This window comes from Sprattus sprattus (genome assembly GCF_963457725.1).
Source record: "Sprattus sprattus genome assembly, chromosome: 19".
NCBI lineage: Eukaryota > Metazoa > Chordata > Actinopteri > Clupeiformes > Clupeidae > Sprattus > Sprattus sprattus.
In genome coordinates, this window is record NC_137917.1 from 2,127,371 (window position 1) to 2,150,135 (window position 22,765).

Below are 22,765 nucleotides of genomic sequence, written 5' to 3' on the forward strand. Positions count from 1 at the left end.
ATACTATGATACTGTGCTCATATACTCATCGGGTATACTGTGATACTGTGCTCAAATACACATCCTTGCACTCATAAATATTCTCCAATACCACGCACAGGTACCACTTAATGGCGACATTAGGTTAAACTTGAAGGCTGCATTTAGGTGTTCTGACATTTTTGGCTTCCCTATCAGATTTGCCTACCAGAAACAGTGGGGTAGGAGAAATTGATAGAACACCGGCACAGGCAAATTATTGTTATAAGTATCTGTATCGTTACTCATTTACACAAATGTAAGTACTAATACTGGTGCTTGTACTAGGCCAGAAAAAAGTGGTATTGGTGCATCCCTAGACAGTATCACACCCAACACAACATAACACAATTAATGCCAAATCCCCATGTGACAAAGGATTGGTTGGTGTGCCTCAACACATCATAGTACACGCCAAAGATCTGTCATTTGTCTGTGGAAACAATTATTATTATTAAGTATTATTGAAACAGCTCATTGCTAAATCAGTTGGCACTATTCAGCTTTAAAGATGGTGAAGTACAGGTAGAGAATTGTTTGTGTTTTGCATGTAAATTTGTACTACAGACTCTCCTGCCCCATGCTGTCCTATTCGTCAACTCTGGAGACTGTTGAACTGCCACAGCTCTGTCATCCCAGATACACTCAGGCATAATGCAGCCAGCTCCCTGTCACGGTATCACTCTGCTCCGACTCTTATAATCCAGTCTCACACACACACACACACACACACACACACACACACACACACACACACTAATGCACAAAATCGACCAGCGGTGCACACCTGCAGACCGATCCACACTCACGAGGCCTGGCTCAATTAAAATAACCAGATCTAAATGAAACAGTTACTGTTGCCATGGCAACGTCCACACAGGATGCCCAACTTTTATCCTTTCCTCTTCTCACCAGTCGTCCCCCTGCCTCCTTTTTATTTTGATTGGATGCTCGCTTGTCTCGAGTCACTGTTGGTTTCCACACAATAAAAGAAATTGCTATTGGTTTCAGACTGTGTAATGAAAGTGATCAAACCAATGTACAAATTGAGCAGGTTGTTTAAAGTGTCTTCCTTATTCCAGTCCCAGGGTACTCTTATAACATTGTTATAAACGTCTGAACATGAATACATGTTATAGCAGCACATAGAGATTAGGACTTTTTAAAGTGTATTAGGTAACAATAACTTCTCCAAACCTTCAACAATGAAGTCATGTCTTTATTCGAGATATTAATGTTAACTAGCTTCTATTTGCATTTTGTGCTGCCCTTCATAAATGACTGCGGCCAGATTTTAGACTATTTCTCGTTAAAAATGGATAAAGGAGGAAATAGTAATAGACAGCTGTGTCTGCGTGGGGTGCATCCTTTAATGACCCGGAGCAGCAGTAATTAGGCGAGCTTGTCAGCATCTGGGCAGGTTGTCATGGTGACGGGAGGATGCTGGGGGGCAGCCCGCTTGTCTTGTTGTTGACACCTGACAGTTCGGAAAGCCACCTGTGAGTTTCCCTGCACCTGACACGGAGGGACTTGTCTGGACTGGCCAGCGTGACTCAGGGAAGCACAGAGGGAGACGCTGACGTGCTGTAATGGCTGTGAAACTGACTGCAGCCCTGCGCTAACGGAGAGACTGTTTCAAGACCAGAACATCAAAGTCACATGGATTCATGCTGATGGGATGGACTATTTCCATGTAGAAAAAGAGAAAAAAAGAGGAAAAAACATAAATAAGTCCTTCTGGTTTCTTTGATCACTTCTTTCAATTTTTTTTAGGCTGTACTTTTCGCTGGGATGCACTCACACAGACATCTGTTTCATACTCAGTTTCTTATCTACAGCGCCAGTCCCTGCTCCGTCTCATACACACATACACACACTCAGACACACACACACACACACACACACAAACACACAATGCATTGTGGGAGACATCATTGTGTACTTCCTCCTCTCATTGTCTCTTGGATGTTGGAGCATCATGGTCCATGTCTGGTATTATGTTCTCTCTCTCTCTCTCTCTCTCTCTCTCTCCCTGCTTGGAAAAAAAAGAAGTCAGAGCGACAGGCTCATGAAAGGCAGAGCTGTCACGTCCCCTCAATAGCGCTAGGCTAATTGCTGACCCTAACAGGCCCAATTAGTGGTTACAAGCTCCTCGCTCAGGCCCATGGGAGACGTCCGGCTCAGGCATGTAGTGTGTGTGGCGTGGCCGTGCTGCTGGAGCTCTTTGGCAGTTATACACACACACACACACACACACACACACTAACACACACGCTAACACGTACACTTATCTACATGCGGACGTGCGCACACTTACACACTCACACCACTCGGCAGAGAAGCCCTGGCAGTACCCAGCTTTCTTCTGCCACTTTGCCTTTTATTACCCCACTCTGTTTTCCCCTCTCCTCGTCCACATCTCACACACACACACACACACACACATGCGCACACACACATGCGCGCACGCACGCACGCACACACACACACACACACACACACACACAGACACACACACACAAACACACAAACACACACACACAGTACCATGCCTTTATTACCCTGCCCCGTTTCTCTCCTCTCCTCTTCCATCACATAGCCCAGTGGCACCAGCTGCCACAGCGGCCCCTAGAGCCTGCTTCACAGGCCTCTTCAAGGAACAGACAAGGCAATGGCAGGGGCTCTTGCCAGGAAACCACAAAGAAAGAGACAGAAAGAAAGAGAGAGAGAGAGTGAGAGATAGAAGGACAAAGACAGACAAGCCATGAAAGATAGAGATCCATGCAATTTACAGACGGTGAAAGCCAGAGGAAGAGAGAGGGAAAAAGGGAAAGAAAGGGACAGAGAGAGTGAGTGAAATAAAGGGGGAGAAACACAGACAAGAAGAACCCGCACCAGACACAGGGAGAGAAAGACAGAGGGAGGGAGACGGAGAGAGTGAATGAGAGAGAGAGAGAGCGAGAGAGAGAGAGAGAGCAAAGCAGCGTCAGATGCTCCTCGACTCATGGCTGCAACAACCATGTAATCATCTCGCTTCTGTCTGAAGTGACTCCCTCAAAAGCCACTCGGCTAATGCTGCACTACTTATGTTTTGATAATGCGGCATTTAGCGCGGGTAAATATATCGGCCGTCTGCCCGCATTCTGAGTGTGAAACGCGATTAAGCCTTATATCACAGGCAGATAAGGGAACACTGGGAGGGGTTCTAGTACTAACATACAATGCATGGCTATGTCAAGATATGAGAAAGCGGAGGAGAGAGAGAAAAAAAGAGACTTCATTTCTTAATCTTGATTTTCTTTTCTGGGGAGAAGGAAGGGGTGTGGGCTGGTGGTTGGTTGACGTTGGGCGACTTTTCTTTTTTTCTTTCTGTTTTTTCTCTTTCTAATAGCGTTGGCTGCTTTTGGTGGAGGCTCAGTGATTCTTCTTCTGTCGGGCTTTCTGTCTTTCTCTTCCCCCCCTTGTTATGAATGCAACAATAGACGCCAAAAAGGGAGGATGCTGTAAGGTTGGTGGTGGGGGTACGACGGGTTGGGGTGGGGGATTGAGGTGGGAGGGTGGTGGTGTGTGTGTGTGTGTGTGTGTGTGTGTGTGTGTGTGTGTGTGTGTGTGTGTGTGTGTGGGAGGGGGGGTTCTATGTGGTGGGATACTAATTACAGTGTCCACTAATAGCACCTCATGTAAACCAGGCCAATGCATCTTGCTTGATGAGAACATGCATCAACCAGCTTAATTGAGAGTAAAATGAGGCAGGCGTGCCACAGGACCTATTAATCAACATTGATGAATGAAAGTGTAATTAGAAGAGGAAATTCAGAGGAAGAAGAAGAAGAAGAAGAAGAAGAAGAGGAAGAAGAGGGGGGGGGGGGGGCAAAAGAAAACCAGTTAACGTCTCTCGCACATAAAGTTAAGCTTGGGGTAATAAATAGTAGAGAGAATGCATGCGTGCACACATACACATACACACACACACACACACACACACACACACACACACACACACACACACACACACACACACACACACACACACACACACACACACACACACACACACACACACACACACACAGCTCACAAGTACTCATGAGGCAGGATGACACACATAGCTTAGGTTATAGGTGTTTGATAAAGGAAGCTCCTCTTTCACACATACCGAACCTGTGGAATTAAAAACTGGTTAACTCCTTGTGCGTGTGTCTAAGGGTAATAGCCTAATTTAATTAGAGGTAATTATTCCATATCAGACATGTTTTGTTTCAGCTTTTTTAATGAGTTACAAAAGTCATTGCATATTTGGTCAGTCATAATTAAATAATCATTTCCTGCAGCTTTTAATCAAATTTAAATTGAGTCAGATTAATTACTGAAAATGACGACAAGTCATATGATTTCTATCAAAGCTCTAAAGACAAACATTTGAAAGGATCACTTAGGTGTGGCAACACTGGTTTTCAATTTAAGTCCCCTTTTAGTCCAAGTCCTGGGTGCAAAGCGATTTGTATCTGTTGTACATTAGCCCAAAAACAAACATGACATTGCATGACCTTTTAGCTGTAAACCACCGCAGCATTACTTAAACTAAAAATAAACAAAAAGAAAAGCAGACAATGTCTTATTCCAACATGTGATATTCTCATGATTATTTGTCTATTTGGTATTGGATCATGTTTATTTGTGTCCTCCTGGAGGTAATCTCTTTCTCTGAGATGAGAGATGGATGAGTGCACTTCTCTGGGGAGAGCAGAGAGACTGGTCTGGAGTGAGCATCCCTGTCATAATGTTGTGACAGCTTCATCAGGACCACTGGATGATGAGCTCTGTCACCATGGTGATGATGTTTGGTTGGTCTCCGAGTACTGAGTGCATCGTGGCAATTAGGCGCTGACCCAATATTTGGTTACGATGTTGAAAAGCATCTTGGTTAACAGTGTTACCTTAGCACAATGTGGAAACGAAGAAAAAAAGCAAACTGAAAATTGGTCACCAGATACTACAAAAACAAATAATATTCACTTTGGCTGAAAGTTACATATTGCATACATAACAGATACAACTCACGACAGTCACAGATTGTTTGAAGATTTCTTGATCCCCTCTGGTGATTTTCTGTGTTTGTTTTAGACTGTTGTGGGGTTTATTTAATAATAAAATAATAAAACAATTCTATTTAAAAAAATTATTCTATGACAACTTGAAATGTACTGATACCTCTGTTTAAACTTTTTTTTTCTTAAGGAACAATTGACAACCTGTCAACTTCTCTTCATTTCTAAGAGGTGCAACGAATAGAGAGGGATTAAAACAGTTTCAAATGTTTTTTTTTTACAGAATCAGCCACTGTTTAATTAGTCCACATCCAGAATGTAAAGGTTTGAAGAGTGTTATGACTTCATGTAATTATTGGGGCGATGGGTTTACCTTGGTGAATGACGCCCGAAGAGATTCAGGTGAAGCCTTCCTTTGAACATCACGGTCGGGTGTTCTTTTCATGTGTCAGAAATAATCAACATGTTCTCTGCAGCACACCTTAGCCAGTAGGCTGGTTCTTTGCCCCAGCGAGTTCATCTCTCTCTGCCGTAGAGCTACGAGCGAATAAATAGCGCAAGAAGAAAACAACACCATGGCGATATCCCCTTTGTTTTGGTCTAAAAACAAAAAAAATAAACATTTCTGTGCGTTTGCACAGAGAGGGAAAAGCCTTGCATTTGCTCAGAAAAAAAGAAACTCATCTCATCATCGTTCCCTTTTCAAAACCTCTTACCTATTTATAGACTTTGATATGTAAACCTATGAAATCTTACCTCAGGCGAGACAATCAGGGCTGTTCTTCTTCAATCCCACTGAATCAAAGAGAGAAAGTGAACAAGGAGAAAAAGAGAGGGAAATGAAAAGACAAAAGAGGAACAATATCGGAAGGAGACACTGTTATTGAACACGGGTGATAATTAGAGTAAAATAAAAAGACAAGGCAGATTAGTGTTTTTTTCCCTCTGTTCCTTTCACCAAATGGTTTTGTACGCCAAAATATGAAGACAGAATCATGTTTTTTATTCTCAAACAAAATGCTCCAATTGCTCCACATCACTACCCATTAAGATAAGGAATGGTGGTGGATGCTGGTGGAGGAAGACACTGATGATGTGTCGTGGTGGGTATGGCAAGCTCTTAAATCTCAGAGGCCCTTGTAATGCTGTGGACAATGGAAAAAGCGTGCGACAGATTTGCGGCTTTTTGGTGGGCAGGTCTGAACATGCCGCAGTGCGGAGGGGAGGGGGGATGGGTTTGGGGGGGGGGGGGGGGGTTGAGAGGTCAACTCGGAATTTCGACGGCCTCTTTTTCCCTTCCCCTTGCACTGACATCATCAAGAATGGCCTGGCTGAAATTAGCTTAACCCCTTGGAAATGACATATCTCTTCTCGTAAGCCGGGTAGACACGGCAAGCGTCTGAACGTGAAATCCAAATCAACACATTGTTTTTGCGATGTCAGGAGCAGCCACGGAATGACCATCACTCTCTGGCTCGGGGATATTTTTTGTCAAAACGGTTGCGTCGGGAGCCGTTTGAAATAATCTAATCCAGCAAATCTTTACTCGTTACGGTCATTATACAGGCTTGACCTCATTCTGTTGGGATAGATTCTTCTGGGCAGGAGTGGAGGAGGAGGAGGGGAGAACGACTATGAGGCTGTCTCATAAACAAGTGTTACATCCTCACTCAACGAGTGTGACATACACGCGGCCGTTAGACTTGTGGCTGCCTGGTAGAAGTATCACGACACCCGTTGACTTTTATCGCCTCTGCACCCTCAGGGGCGAACCATGAGGACTTCGTCCCAGTCACTTTTGGAAAAGGCTAAAAGGAAAATATGGCTGCACGACTTCATTATAGTGTGCTTTTGTTGTGTGCACAAGGAGGGTTTTTTTTAAGATTTTGCGTATTTTCTCAGGCAAATATAATGATGTCAGGTCAATCACTCTAAAGCAAAAACAAACAGTTATACAATATTTGATGGGTCACTGTTAATCAGATAAGAGATATGCATAATTCCCTTGTTTGCAAGCATTAGTGCTAAAACAATAGATCCAGATGTACACATATATAAATTACATTCAGAAAAAAATACAGCAGGCATGTTTAACATGTTTGGGTTTATGCTATCTTATTATGTATATATAGTATGCCTACCAGTGCCAGCTGGTGGTTGAAAACAGAGTGTGAAACATTAAATTGAGAAAACTAGGGGGAGAAAAATAAGCCCTGAAATGGTGACTTCTGATTCATTGACAAAATGAGAATTTAAAATGATGAGACTAACAGATTCAAGGGATCCCATATAACTGCATTCAAGCATTTCCTGATCATGCTCCTACTGATAACTGTCAAATTGGCTGTGGAAAACATTTAGGCTAAATGTGTTGACAGTAGTTATGTCCCTGTCAGGAGTTTGGGGAACATAAACAGTATTACATTCTCCTGCCTCGGCAGGACATAAACAAACCAAATATTTAATCAAATTACTGTAATTAAGTGTATAACCAATGGACCGTATTCAATTAAAAATACATGAACAAGCGTATACTCTATTCACAAGCAATTCAATATAGACAACGATAACAAGATAGTGTTAGCTCAACTGGAAAAAGCCTATTCTCTTACCTTGCTAGCCGACACTAGCTAGCTAACTTGTTTACAAGCCACTGTCTTAACAGGTGATGCTTCTGCTCTCTCCTGTGCCTTCTAGTTTCCCAAAAACCTAGTAGACTCCAAGCTTTGTCTCTTTCAATGTTGAATCCAAGTCAGGTGTAAGATCTAATTAGACAAAATTCTTAAACTAACAAGCAATTATACCTAAAAAGCCAGTTAAAATGCTAAGCAGCGTATCAGCAGTTTCAAAGGAGATACAAATTGTGAAATTCAGGTCCAAGACCCGGTCTTCTGGAGTTAACTCAGCTGTTGGTCTACTTTCACGATTAACCTGCACCTTTTCTTCATATAGTTCACAGAACATGAGGATCATTTATCGTTTTAATCTCTCTCGTTGTTTATATGAACGCAGTAACCTAGCATAACCGTAGTGCTAACAGGGGCTCATAGAATGTTGTGGTGGTGTTCAATTGGTCTTTCATACCAATAGAAATACCTACTGTCAATGATCTTTACATGTATGCGCAAGGATGAGCACAATTTATTGAAAACGGCAAGGCAGCCACTTCAAAACCTTGACAAAAGCCCAGTTGTCCAAAGATTCGCTTCATGTCATTTTAAATTCACCCAGTTAGGGCCACTGTTTGTACCGCATACGTACATTTGTTTATGCAATGTGCAGCAACCCAGGCAAGTAATCACTTGTACACAAGCAGTTTAAAACCATGTGTGACAGTTTTGTTAATTCTTTCATAAAGCATTGCATTATCTGTTTAAATGGACGAGCCACCCCTGATTTCTACTGAGCTCTACTAAATGATGTGTACTTGTCTGAACCAAAGGACAGTATACTTCATTGACACAGATTTGATGCAGAATAGACTTAATTGTGTATGAACATCAGTCTATTTCAAGACTTAAGAGCTTGAAACTAGTTGGCAGTAACACACAGGGTCAACCATCCCCACCCCCAAGAATTATCAGCATTATATAAGACAGCCCTTTCATATAACCCTGACCAGCAAGCAATCTTGTTTGCTGTCTTTTTGGGTTTTGCCGCTAATAAATACTCATTTTAATGACTGACTTTATATTGCTCCTGCAGCCCACTGCTGTCGCTGGGGCAATAACACTAAAGATGTAATCAGGGGACATGCCACCCAGGAGACGGACGTGGGGCCGGGACAGGTGGACAGGTGCGATAAGGACTTTTTACCGGGACTGGGAGCCACGCCGATGTCCAGTCACTGCCAGTTAATGGCTGATGGTGATCCTCGATTGCCGCAGCCATTTTAAATCTCTCGTCCATTTTGCCTTGACCTTTGTCTTCCGTTTCCCTCTTCTTTCTCTTTCTCTCTCTCGCTCGGCCCTGTTTATCCAATTGCCATGTGCTATTTGTGCTTCCCACTCTGTCTCTCTTTTTATTTCACTTTGATCCCTCTCAGAGATTTATTTAATGGAGTAAAACAGGCTGGAGGGCTCCTAAGGGGGAAACTGATTGAGCCGAACTGGTTTAGCTCACAGATAAATACTCGCTTTCCCTTCTCCCAACCAGGCCCATACTCAGACCCTTCATGGCACAGAATTCATGTGCACTGTTCGCTCATTCAGGGCTCAAAGATGACACAATGAGGATGCCCTTAAACAACCTACTACAGCATGCTCAGAGGGGCTGACATTGGTAACACATCAGTTCCGTTCATGTATACTGCAGTGTGGGACAAGCCAAGAAAAATAAGCTGCTATGGTTCTCTACATTTCATTGTATGAGGAATTTAAGAATGTTCTCATACAGGGCGTAATTGAATTCATTGTACATTGTAAATGTCAATAAAAATATCAAGGTTTAACAGTTTGTCATGTGTATGACAAAATGTTGATGTGAGAAAAAGTATGTCGAACCCGAATACACAGATCAGCTGTAAATCTTTTGGGTGTCATCATGGTTCACCTAGATTGCATGACTTATGCAATGACCTACACATATAAAGAAAAAAACTCAAAAGCAAATAGCACACGCTATGATGAAAATACAAGAGCAAGGTGACATGCGGTTTGTGTGATTTTCCCACAGTCTAATGTGCTTTTTTAAACGCCATTGACTGCTTGTAAAACCACTGCTAACATTCCATATTAGCCAAACATTCTAATTGAGTGGGACACTTTAGGACTGTGTGGGGTATGTGTTCTGTGCCAGTTTTGAAAGACATACAGTGGACCTTTGGCTTGTAACAATGGCCCGTAAACACAGGGCCATTTTTACCACAGAAAGCTGACACACACATTGTGCCACAATAACCTAATTAGGAGAGTATTTTTTGTTTGCCCTCCGTATTCTCCTTGGTAACCAGGCGGCAGTGCCTGGTTATAATTTCGGCCCATGTTGTTGTTGTTGTGTCACTGTCCCCAATCGCGGGGGCTTGATTCATTCTCTGTGTCACACGCTGGGATCAGGTTGAGTCACCGAGGGGCTCAGACATCGGGGGAGGGAGAATGAGAGAGAGAGAGAGGCAGTGTGGCAGGTGAGGCTCTTCCCCCTCCACTCCCCCTCCCCTCTTCACCATAATCCCCAGGACGAGGACAGCGCTCGGGATCCTGCCGACTACACCACCTCCACCGCCGCTGAGGCGCTCCCCGGTGCGAGACCAACACCTGCGCCTGATTTATTGGGGGAGCAAATTACTGTTTTTAAACAGGCCCCAGGGCTCTCGGGAACATGTTGAGAAAATGTTTGTTTACTATTATGTGCAACCTTATAATAATAGTGCTGCATTTACTGCCCCAAAGAAGAAGAAAAGAACCCTGAGATGCACATGGTTATGCTGCTGTCTCCTATACTTGACCAATCACCATGTTGGTGGTCTTTGCATCAGTTAGGGCCTTATTAATGATTTTTATTTTGCTGCAGATATCTAATGCTTTTAGAGAGCCAGAGGTTTGAACACTATTCAGGGAGATGTGTGTGTCTCCCCTAATCTGCACCTTACAGTATGGACATATTGGTGATTTGCCCGGGGAGAATGGCAGAAAAATAAGACATCTCTGGCTAAACTAAACCTACACCTCCAGTCACGGCAAGTGTTTAATGGCAGTCGCGGAGGAGGAGTGCCTCGTCTTCCTGACACATCGCCGTCAGCCATGATCGTCACGCAGACAGACCAGTGGCTTAGTATCAACGATATGGGCTAGTCAAAAAGTTAACTACGAGTGGTGATGGAGCTGGAATCTCCCACTCTCTGTCTCGCTCTCTCTCCCTCTCTTTTTTTATTTTCAAAGTGGAATTAATTTATGGCATTGTCAATATGCTGTCAGGGCCTCACTGGGAGATGTGACAGGCTGCCAGGTGAGCTGTCAGTGGCCCTAGAGATCAGGAGGAAGGGATTTGAGAGAGAGGCTCTCTTCTGCCTGATCAGCAGCAGTGGCAGCAGCAGCAGCAGCGATGGAGGGAACAGGCAGCAGCCAGGGTCGAGAGGGAGCATGGCACAGAGAGGAGATGATACCACACACACACACACACACACACACACACGGGGACAGAGACAGAGACAGACACATACACATGCACACACCACAGGTGTAAAGTTACAGTGCTGCTGCCGAACACTAATTACCTACGAGAGTGCCTGTTTCTTTGCTCTCTCTCCTTCCCAACCCCTCCCTTCCTCCCTTTACTCGGGCGTCCAAATTACACATCTCAACCACAACAAGGACGACGCACCAGACAGTCATTTGTCAGGCTAATTATTTGTCTTCAGCTTGTAATTGCGGCTCAAACAGGTACCCAGGTAATTGTGTGGCAAGCTGCAATGGTAAGTGACACTTTCCCTCCATTTGGAGATAAGATAAAAGTAGGGGAGTTCATTTCAGCCCCCCCCCCTCTGACATGGCCTCTTTTCTTCCTTTGCTTGAAAGATGATTAGGGGCCAGAGTTCTTTAAATCCTAATGAGTCATGCTGAATATAGCATACTTACCTTAATGCACTGACAAGATATCTTAGCTGTGCAAGAAGGGCTTTGACAACACAGCGCCCCCAGCATCTTGTCTGTGCTAGTGCTGCCTCATGCGAAGCATGCTAAGAGTAAGAGAAAAGCATTACACTGAGTGAAAACACACAGGATGTGATGGAAGGACCTTGTCAAGTGTTGCCCAAAAAAATGTCTGTCAACATAACATTAATTGTGGTCTTAAAAAGCCACATTGTTCTGTCCCGAAGTATTTCGCCTCTGCGCACATAAACACACTGGACCCTGTCATGTGCACTGACATGCATCTCTGTTGCACTGTCACCCATCATCATAATTACTCAGGCGAGCTCTGTTTTTGTTATTTTTAAACGTGCATCCAATGATCCTTCACCAGGGCTAAGCCAGGCCAACTGGACATGATGTCAAGTTGAATATGATAATGACTTAAAGAATATAACTTGGTCTAAGAAAGAGAGAGAAAGAGAAAGGGAGAGAGGGAGAGGTAGAGAGAGAGAGGGGAGGGCAGGAGAACGAGTTGGGGGTGAGAAAATAAAACAGAATTTTTACATTTGCCCGGAATCCAATCGCTACCCCCTGCCATGTCAGAGAGTCCTCTGATCTCAGGCAGAACCATGTAGGGGAATGGTCACTGGATTTCTCAACTGTCTGCTCCATGAAGAAACACATTTGTACGGCCGCCAGACGCTCTCTGGCCATCCTGTGAAGCCGCTGCAGCAGGCACTCGGTACTTCTGCCCTCTGGCTCTTCATGTGCCCAATAAGGAGAACACGCAACATCCCCCTTCTCTGAGAGGCTCCATAACTCCCTCAGACAGGCCAGGCCAGCAGCGGCCGTGGCCAACGCTTCAGTGCAGGGGTCAGCTATCCCAGCAGGCAGAGTGGTATAGGCCACAGACCCACAGAGAGGGAAATGATCAGCCACACCACAGTTTGTAACAATGGCAGTTTGTCACCAGATTTGCCACCAAAAGCTTTGCGGTGTGTCCACCTACGTATAGGTAATGGCGCTATAGCGGCTGCACTGTTTATGGTCAAATTAGCGCTGCAATAGCACTGGTCATTTTGTCATTATTTTGAGGAATTCTTTTCCAGAGCTGACACCAACTCTATTCTAGATAATAAACCTAAGTACTACAGAGGCCTCTATCTAAAAATAAAGGCTTGAAATACATTAAATGTCAGACTAGCACATGCTACAGTGTGGCACAATGATTGGTGGTGTTTAAAACTATGGTCTGCAATAATTAAGGAAAGAAAAAGAAAGGATTTGTCTTCTCTGTGCTGTGATAACTATTGTCATCTAATTGGTGCTGGCAATGGTACTAACTGCAGCCTTTTATAAGGAGTGGCATCCAATCATTTTTTACAGACAAACACCCTCCCACCCCCACCCAGAGTACAGTCTGTATGTGGGGATGACTTGGAGAGTTGATCAGTAAAAGACGTGGTGTGGGAGTGATTTCTTTTCTTTTTTTGTTCATTTTCACACTGGGACAATGGTGCCATCTGCTTTGCATTTGTTCAACAAAGATTTATTGTGTTGTGCGACACTAATCCAAAACACACATCTTGCCTTCCACTCATCAGAGACAACAAACGAGCAAAGAGAAAACGGTATCCCTAAAAAAAAAACCTTCTGTACTACTTATCCATCAACTCTCGCTTTGACGAGCAAGTTGGCACTTGGAGGTGAGAAATGCCAGTTATTTTCTCTCTCTGTTTCCTCACAACTTCTGAAGATCTGTAATTAACAGATATTATTAATGGCATTTGAAGAACAAATTTGAGGGGAAGAAATAACATAAATGGTGTGTGTGTGTGTGTGTGTTTAGATGTGAAAGAGCATGTTTAGATGTGTGTGTTTGTGACTGTGTGTTTTTAGTTCCTTGAAAAGAACGAATTGCCTGTAAGAACTCATGGAGGGGAGGTCATGAATTTTTAACGGCCCAAGGGTGGCAGGGTTTACCACTTACTTTTGAAACACCCCAGAAATTAGTTCTTTGGGGATTTTTTCCCTGCACTAATCAAAAACAGGGTCAAATTGCCTCTTCCGTAAACAACACTTATCATGCTCACAGAGGGACGATCTTCAGCAGACATGTTGCCCCCCCCCCCCCCCCAGTTCCCCTGAGAGTTCAAACCCCTCGTGTTCTCCGAGGCTCCTTCCTGCCCCCGGTGTCGTCCCCTATGTCAGGTGTGAGTTGCAGGGGGGTCACCGAATGTTGATAATGGAGGTTCACAGACCTGGCTTTAGGGGTGAATGTGTGTCTGTGTGTGTCTGTGTGTGTGTGGGGGGGGGGGATTACTGGAGCTTGATGGACCTGTGGCTACAGATTCGGGGTCAGACCCCACAACCTCATGACACGATCTTGTCGTGCGTGTTTGTCCTCCAAGGGGAGAGGGTGAAGGTCTGGACCCACACCCACGCTTCCGAGCGGCTGACCTGGTGCCACTGTCCCGCACGTGTGACTATCATTCCTATTGTTTTACACCCTATTGACAGGAGCACAGAGAAACACATGCAGACATGCAGAGACACACAAACACACATAGGTCCTTGCAAACAATATGTATACACACATACAAATAATACTTACGCACACGTGGAACGGCAAATACTTTGTTTGTTGTTTTCACATTTGTGTATGACCATGTAGCCTCACTTATATGCATACACACACACACACACACACACACACACAGTCATAGACACATAGGCAGATGCTTCAGACGGACGTCAGTGTGTACAAGCGAAGGCCTCTCAACCCCGAGGTGAGCCCCCGCCAATTCACCTGCCAGCCCTGGACAGTGATTGCACCCAATGCACAGAGGGGCTGCCCTGGTGCTCACACACCGCGCTCCAGGTCAGCGCGAGGGGGGCGAGGGCCGGCCGAGGGGGGTACGGGGGGGTTAACTTACACTTCCATTACCTATAAGGACAAATGTAACCCTCTGTTCTCCACACCCCCACCCCAACTCCACTCTCACTACGGTACACTTCCACCACCACCACCACCACCCCGGAGGAATCCAGACTCCAGTGCAGTCACTGTGAAGTCTCTTCTGGGGGTCCCTGGTGGAATATTCATGGAGCTGCGCTTCCTTGTCTCTTCACTTGGACATTTTCTCTGTGCTTTGGGCCTTTGCCTGCTGAGAGTGAGAGAGGGAGGGAGAGAGAGAGAGGGATGGAGGGAGTGTGAGATGGAGCCCCCATGGGAGACTATTTCCCTCCGCTGGTGCTGCTCCTCTCTTCTTCCGGTTGATGCCTGCGCACCCCCTCGATTATACAGTTCAGTTTTGGCAGTTTAAAGCGCTGCGCGTCTCTCCCCTCTCAGCGCGCCGTGCAAACCCCCACGGGGGGTACGTGGGGTGGGGTGGGGGCGAGTCGGACAGGGCCCCCTCGCTCCGCTTGTGTACAAACATCTGCCTCCACCATGGGAACACTGGGGACTCTCTCTCATGATTCCTCCGATTCCACTCAACACATCATCCCCACCTCTAATTAAAAAATAGTGAAGAGCAGAGAGGGAGAGAGAAAGAGAGAGAGAGAGAGAGTGAGATAGAGGAGAAAATGGAAGGAAACGGTCAAAGACAAAATAGATGAAGGGAGAGAAAAAAAGTACGCTAGAAATGCTGTGAAGACAAGCCTCTCATTAAGTGTGGTGAATATATTCAGCTTTTTTCTCTTTTTTTGAATGATTCCCTTCCTCTCCTCTCCTCTCCCCTCCCTTCCGTTCCCTCCATCTTCCTCTGTCTTCCATCTGGAGTTGGATTGCCCTCTCTTTATCCTTTGTTAACTTACTTTCAAACCCACCTACCTTCCTCTTCCTGCTGTAATTATACAGGGGAGTGTTATTTAATGTTCACCAATAACAGTCAAGCTGTGGGTCCTCACTTAATAATTACTTCCTGCTGAACGAGGCACAGCAGTTAACGAGGTGGAAGAAATACCTACATTATACCCCCCACCCTTCCACTCAACCCCTCAAAAAAAAAAAAAGTAATTGATTGCTTATTTCTAAAAGAAATATTTGTGTGTAATTTATGTCATACTGTTTTGACTGCGTGATTGAGAACGGCGTTCTGCGTACCCCACTTATGGATTGTAGATACTGCTTAATGGCAACCTCTAGAAATATAAATTCATATGAAGCATGCAAACTAGCAAGGTGTGACGATCGGCCTGATAGAGATGCGTCAGACTGATAAAACACTTTCTGATTTATCTTCCATTGTTCCCAGAGCAGAACAGGCACTTAGGGACATTTTGTGACTGCGTGTCCCTCCAAAAAAATGAATCAAATTCCCATCCCCGATTGCCTTCTAGGATAATCTTTGCGAGAAAATATTAGAGTTAAAGAAAAGGAAACGCTTGATCTAAAGTGGAGCATGAAAAGGAAGTGGCAGCGATAGCCCTGAGGGCCTGCAGCCAACAGATCACCGCCGCCAAGCGTACCTTTGGGAGGGAGCGCGGGAGCACAGTCTTCCTCCTCTATGTAAATGCCCCATTCCACACATTAGTCATACTGCCGTCCCCACATGGGGACTGGAGCATGGGCCTATCACACGGCCCTGTCTCTCTCCCCCAGATCCTCACAGCGAGTTGGAGATAAACCCTATGCCCCTCCATCCCCCCAGCCCCACCTACCCACACACACACACACACACACACTTTCTCCCTTTTACCCACACACACACACACACTTTCTCCCTTTTACACACACACACACCCCTCTGATACACAGCTGTAGCTGCTGATTAGTCACGCGTGGCAGGTAAAGGGGGGATGATTTTAATACATGCAGTATGTCAGTCGGGACTGAGGTAATGTGCAAACATCCCTGATAATACATACCGCATTCCTCAAATTGCCTGTGTTATGTGAAAAATATACATGTAGATAAGATCAAATATCTGCCATACGCTCAATCTTTGATGTTCAGTACATAATGTGCTAAAGCATCCTGTAATGCTTCTTTGTATATACAGAGTGAAGAAATATCCATTGACCTGCTCAGATAAACAGGTCAAAGAGGGTTCATCAGTTTCCCTTTTGATACTAATCCGACTGGACCCTTAGATGAGAGGAACTCTTCATCCCCTACCTTTGCTCCTGGTGAAGGCCTGTCTTTTTCCCCGCTTGTAATTTATTCTGCAATTAATTGGTCTGTAACCGCAAGCCTGATTAAAACCTGTAATCGGCTAGCATGGAAATGAATGGGGTAGAAGGTTAGTAGTGGGGGGAGCACTCAATTATTTGTGGAAGTGTCCATGATGGCAACAGCCTTCCTTTAAGAGAGGAATCCAAGGATCCACCTTCAAAGTGGGCATGCCGAGCTAGGTTTGGTAAAACGGAACCTGTCTTAAAGTACTTAGGTTTCTTTAGAGGTTAGTATCTTAACGGCTCGTCAAGACGAGCTAGTCAGATCCTATCAGCTCAGCTTAACCGGTAAAATAAAGATAGGTGGTAGATATTCTCCCATCTCTCCTTCTCTCTCTCCCTCTTTCTGGATGCCCTTGTATCTCTTTTGCCGAGTCAAATGCTATGCAATGCTGTCAAACTGGCAAGAGTGTCAGGGCATAATAGAATGAAACTTTATGAGGAAAGCAAGGTGGCAGGGCTGATTCGTAATGTCTCAGTTCTCTGCTTTTAATGACAGAGCCTCAGACTGTGAGATGGATCAGTGTCAGAGACCAAAGTCATTTAAGCAATGTACTATGTATCGATATCAAGAAAGAGAGAGAAAAAGGACCCCGCCGTCATTCCCTTTTTTAACAGGAGCGTATAGAGTCGATGAGAACATCACTATTCTAATCATGGCCTTTTTAATGCTGGCCTCCTGGTTCAAAACCTCCAACCACGTTAATGTCATTAAATAAATAATGGAGGATATGTATAATCTATCATTCCATCCAACTAGGGATTCTCTCTGCATTATGCATCACCTCATCTAACTTATTCATTAAGACAAAACGAAAGTCATCTTAGCCTCCATGTTAAGAGGCAGCTCCTTCTTTGTGTTTCTGTGTATTTAAAAGAAATGTTCCCTGTACGTAATTAGTCTTTCTTTCTATTTGGGGTGGCGTTTTGGGTCGAAAGTAGGCTGTAGAAGTCCTTGCAACATCTTTGATGTGCATCTAAACTTTCTGTTTTTATTCGTTTGTTGTGTGGATCCCTTTGGAATCCAGATCACGGTTTATCAGCGTGACACTATGAGGTCATTGCTGTGGTGGAGTGATGACGAGTTTGGAGTGGGTACTTTTCTCCTCCTCTTTCCTTATTACATTCAAGCTCTGGACTCTGTCTCTGGGAGGAAATGACTACCAGTCCCCCCATTCCCGTAAGCCCCACATTGGGACACAGCACTTTCTCTAACGCAACTACGTCCATCCAGTCCACAGCTGCAGGGCTAAGTAGACTCATTTCACGTTGTTCAGCTTTATGGTGCTGGGTTAGTGGAGTGTCAACACAAACACACAGAAGGTCACACACACACACACACACACACACACACACACACACACACACACACACACACACACACATTGTGTACATACAATGTCAAAGGTGTGGTCGCCTGATTCCTCCATTTGTGTTGGATTCGTGCTCTCTCCTTTTGCTGAAGATCTCAAGCATGCAAAATGTCGGGTAAAATCAATGTCAGGTTAATCTTTCCGCAAAAGGAAACATACTTGGTTTATTCAGTCCAGCACATGCTAAGCAGATTTATGTCAGTGACGATATGAACATCCATATTAACCGTGTATGTGTGTGTGTGTGTGTGTTGGAGGGAGGTGGGGTTAGGGCTGTTATTTGTGTGATGTTCTTCATTGCAGCTCTGAGCACATTGTCAAAGCAGTGTCTTCATCATCGGGCACACACACACACACACACACATACACACACACACACACACACACACATACACTTATCTCACAGACGATAAATTAAAGGATGAATTCACCCAAACATCAGCAGAGGATGGAGTCATTTTGTGAGGCCGCTGTGTTTTGACATTGTAATGATGCATGCTTTACAATAACCCCTTCCCCCTTTTCATTCCTCCGAGTGGACCTGTCCGCCTGGAGAAATGAGACTCTCGGACATTACCACTGCGTCCCACGGGAGGCATAAATGAGAGAGTGACATGCGGAGTACAAATGCCCAGCACAAAGCGCAAGAGCCAAAGCACATTTCACACACCCACACACACACCCGCACACACACACACACAAAAGGGTAGGTAGCTGGAGTCACTCCAAGGGTGCACGGAAAAATGGTGTTGAAACAAGTGTTTGTTCTTAATTGCATCCTGAACTGCTTCACAGGCAAGAGTAGGTGGGAGTGTCATTACTTATCGGAGCAGGGGAACGTCACGAGCGAGAGGCGCAGAGCTCCATAACAAACACTTAAACACACACCTCCGTGACTCAATCAATTCAAAGGAGGACGATAAATATATATATGATACGCATGCAAACAAAATCAAAATAAATCTGAAGGTCACATCAGCAGGAGGTGTGATGCGGACTGGGCAGGTGTCTCTGACTCCGTTCCCCTCCTCTCATTACACAAGAGGCCTAGGAGAGAGTCCACGGGGAACAAGAGACAAGAGAGAGAGAGAGAGAGAGTGAGAGAAGGAGAGAGAGAAGAGAGATGGGCAGAAGTAGAAGGGGAAAAAAACTAAAGCGCCGACACACCTTTTAAGAGACAAAAATTATTGAGAAGTAGGGCGCGAGATGGAGTGCCCACATGTTAGAGTTGGCCATTAATTGAGGGGAAACGTGAGCATTGTGCGGTTCTCCGGTGCCACCAAAATGGCACACACTGAGAGATTGATAGAGGTGGGAGATGAGCGATGGAATGGGACAACTGGTGGTAGTGGTGGGGGGAGGGGGGATGGGGGGATAGAGAGAGAGAGTGCCGGAGAGAAAAAAGAGTGAGAAAATGCTATGCTAATTGTACAGGAGAAGGACCAACTGACATAAATTAAGGATTTGAAAGATGGAAAAAGGAACAGGGACAAGAGTAAGAAGAAGAAAGCAAACGTTTGGAGACCGCAAAACAATGTCATTAAAAAAGGATGCGCAGATAAACACAGATACAGGGAAAATGGACAGAGAGAGAGAGAGAGAGAGAAAGAGAGGAGAGAGTTCAGACAGTGCCCAGACTGAGGCCTGTCCTCGCCGTGTCCTTCCTCAAGCCCCGAGTCACGCATCGCTCATCTTGTCACATTGAACTCCAGATGCTCCCGCCCTGGAGAACGCTCCGACTGCAGCCATTTTTCTTCATTCTCGCTAACAATTTGGTAATGAAATATTGATTTTTAGTTAGATTCATATTGATGCTATTAGGTTTGCATTGATAAATCACGCCAGGCCAGCCCTTGCCTTGTCTGTGTGGCAGCGCGGAGCACTGCCGAGGCCCAAGAGATTACGATCAAAGCTTGCTGATGTGTTAATTTGATGGATATTTCGCCCTGTTCTTTATGATTCCGTGCACTACACAACATTGTTTATTTTCTTTCCTTCTTCTTTTTTTATTACTGAGCTCCAAGAGAGGATATTTATGTCCACCTCCATTTCCCCCTGTAGTCTCTTAGCCTTGCTGCTTGAGGTATCTGCACAGTTAGTTGCCATGCCATGTCTTCACACACACATACACTCTCTCTCTCAAGCTCACACACACACACACACACACACACACACACACACTACTGGAGGTGCACAGCCAGTTACAAAGACCTAATGAAGCCATTTCAAGGAAACTGTGAAATAAGAGAGTGGTTCTCTCAAGAGAGAGAAGCTGGAGCTAGAATTAAGCTTTATGCATCTGAACTGAGCGCTCTGTTATTATACCACAATCCTTTGGCCAGTGTTCGGCTACTTTAAGTAAACAGAAATTGATCCTGGGCTGCCATATGTATTTAGACTTTTAATTATTGACTCATAGATCATAGCCACAGTCTTGTGTGCTGGGGATGAACTTTCTGAAGGCAGAAAGCGTTGTACATTGGCTCCAGCGCCTCTGGTACTGCTACACCTTAAAGCAGAGCAGCATGTCTGTTCATAGTCACTCTAATGAGAGGAGATGATGATGGTGGGTTTAATGATGTTGGGTTCAAGGATTCTTATTGTTCCAGGGGAGAAACATCTTTTTTCAGGGGAAATGAATCTCCTTTTCTTTTTTCTTTTTTTCCCCCCTCAATGCGATTTTTAAGTAAGTAACAGACATTGAAGGTTAAATGTGGACTCCAGTTGTCAAAACACATGATTTCAAAAAAATGTAGATGTGAAACTGATACGCTGATAACGTCTCCTGTGAAGATGGCTAGCTTTTGATAAAGAGGCATGGTTTTTATCTTTCTAGTAATTATGGGAGGCAGACTGTAATCACCATTATCTCACACATAAAGCCTGTCCTTTTTTGTTTCACTGAAGCAATGATACATTCAGTTCAGTTGGATCCATGTTGCAGGGATTCATTCCACCCCCCCCCCCCCCAACACACACACATACACACACACACACACACACACACACACATACTACTTGGCTCCCATGAAAAAGATTCCACCATGAAAAAAAAAAAAGAAATCACAGCAAGTTTACAACACATGCCTCGAACAAGTTCCTGGTTTACATTTTCATTTCGAATTTACGGCTCGCTGAGTGGTAAGGCTCTCCCACACGCATCCCCCAGCTCTCCAAATATTTTGATTTGTTTGGTAGAATGACAATAGTCGGCACTAAGGAGGACGCAGATGACTACCAGATATGTGCGTCATACTGACATTTCCCCCAAACGTAATTATGCCATTGAGCTATGGTTCCTTTCGCCTTTATAGTGCTTTCCTTTGGCCTCCACCGTGCCCCGGCCTGTCACACATTAAAGGCTATTTGGCTCGTATTGAAAAGGCAATGTCCTCTCCTCAGCCGGGCTCCGAATGGGGTCGGGTGGACACCCAGGCTCCAGATCCAACACGGAAATGCTCTGAACTCTCGGCAGCTCCCTGGGGCTAGCATGCCTTTACTGTCTGATCTCATTCTGACCCGTCCGTAAAGAGCACCAGTTAAATTATTACACGGCCCCTTTGGACTACCTGGCTATATATTTTCCGTCATAGACTTCCTGGGGCCTTCTGGGGCCCATTTAAATGATTTGAAAATCCCCTAAGCTGAGGAGGTAGCAAACGAGAAAAACAAGACAAAACCGGTGCAGCTACACATGATACATTGCGCTTTTTGAAACATTCTTGCTGTGTAGTCATTCAAAAACAAATGCTTATCGAAGAAATCGTTCTGATTATGCACAGTCAAAGACAGACTGTGCATGATTTACATTTTTTGTTGCTCGGAGACTGGATGCTAACTTCAGCTCAGTCACAGATGATCCCAGACAGCCGTTGCCAGGCAGTTGATGGTCAGGTCGCCCGCAGGCAGTGAATAAAAGAAGCGGGAGGTGGGTGCCGGGTGGATACGGGCCTTCTCTCCCACCTCACCACTCTGCCGCCGTGCAATCGAGTCCATCCCCTCCCCCCCTCCTGAGGCGTTGTAGCATTCGTCTGACCGCAGTGAGCTGCCAGCACTCCACTGTCTCAACAGCTCAACCACTGAAGCTCCCGTCAGAAAGCAACAGCAGCTAAAAGAGTGTGGGATCGGGGGGAGGGGAAGAAGGTGAGGAGAGAAGGATGGGATGGGAGGCAGCTTGGGGGAGGTGGATAAGGGGAAAGGGAGGTGGGGGGGCAGTGAAGGGAGGTAGGCAGGCTGAGGGAAAAGACAGAACAGTCAAACATTTCAGGCACGCTATTCCTGAGTAATGAAGCACAGCAAGAGAATATACCTGTGCAACATTTGATAAAGATGGGCTGACATAGCAGTCCAAATAGGCTCTTCTGTGAGGGAGCACATGTCTATCTATCACTGCACTGTGCCAGAGGAGAGAGAAATGAGAAAGAGAGGGAGAGCAAGATGCGAGACAGGAAGAGAGAGAGAGAAAGACAGAGAAGGAGAGGGAGGGAGAGGAGATATGGAGAAAAGAGAAAGAGAACGAAACAGAGCAGGCAGCAACCAGGGGGAGGCGAGAGAGAAAAGCAAAGAGAGAGTGAATGAG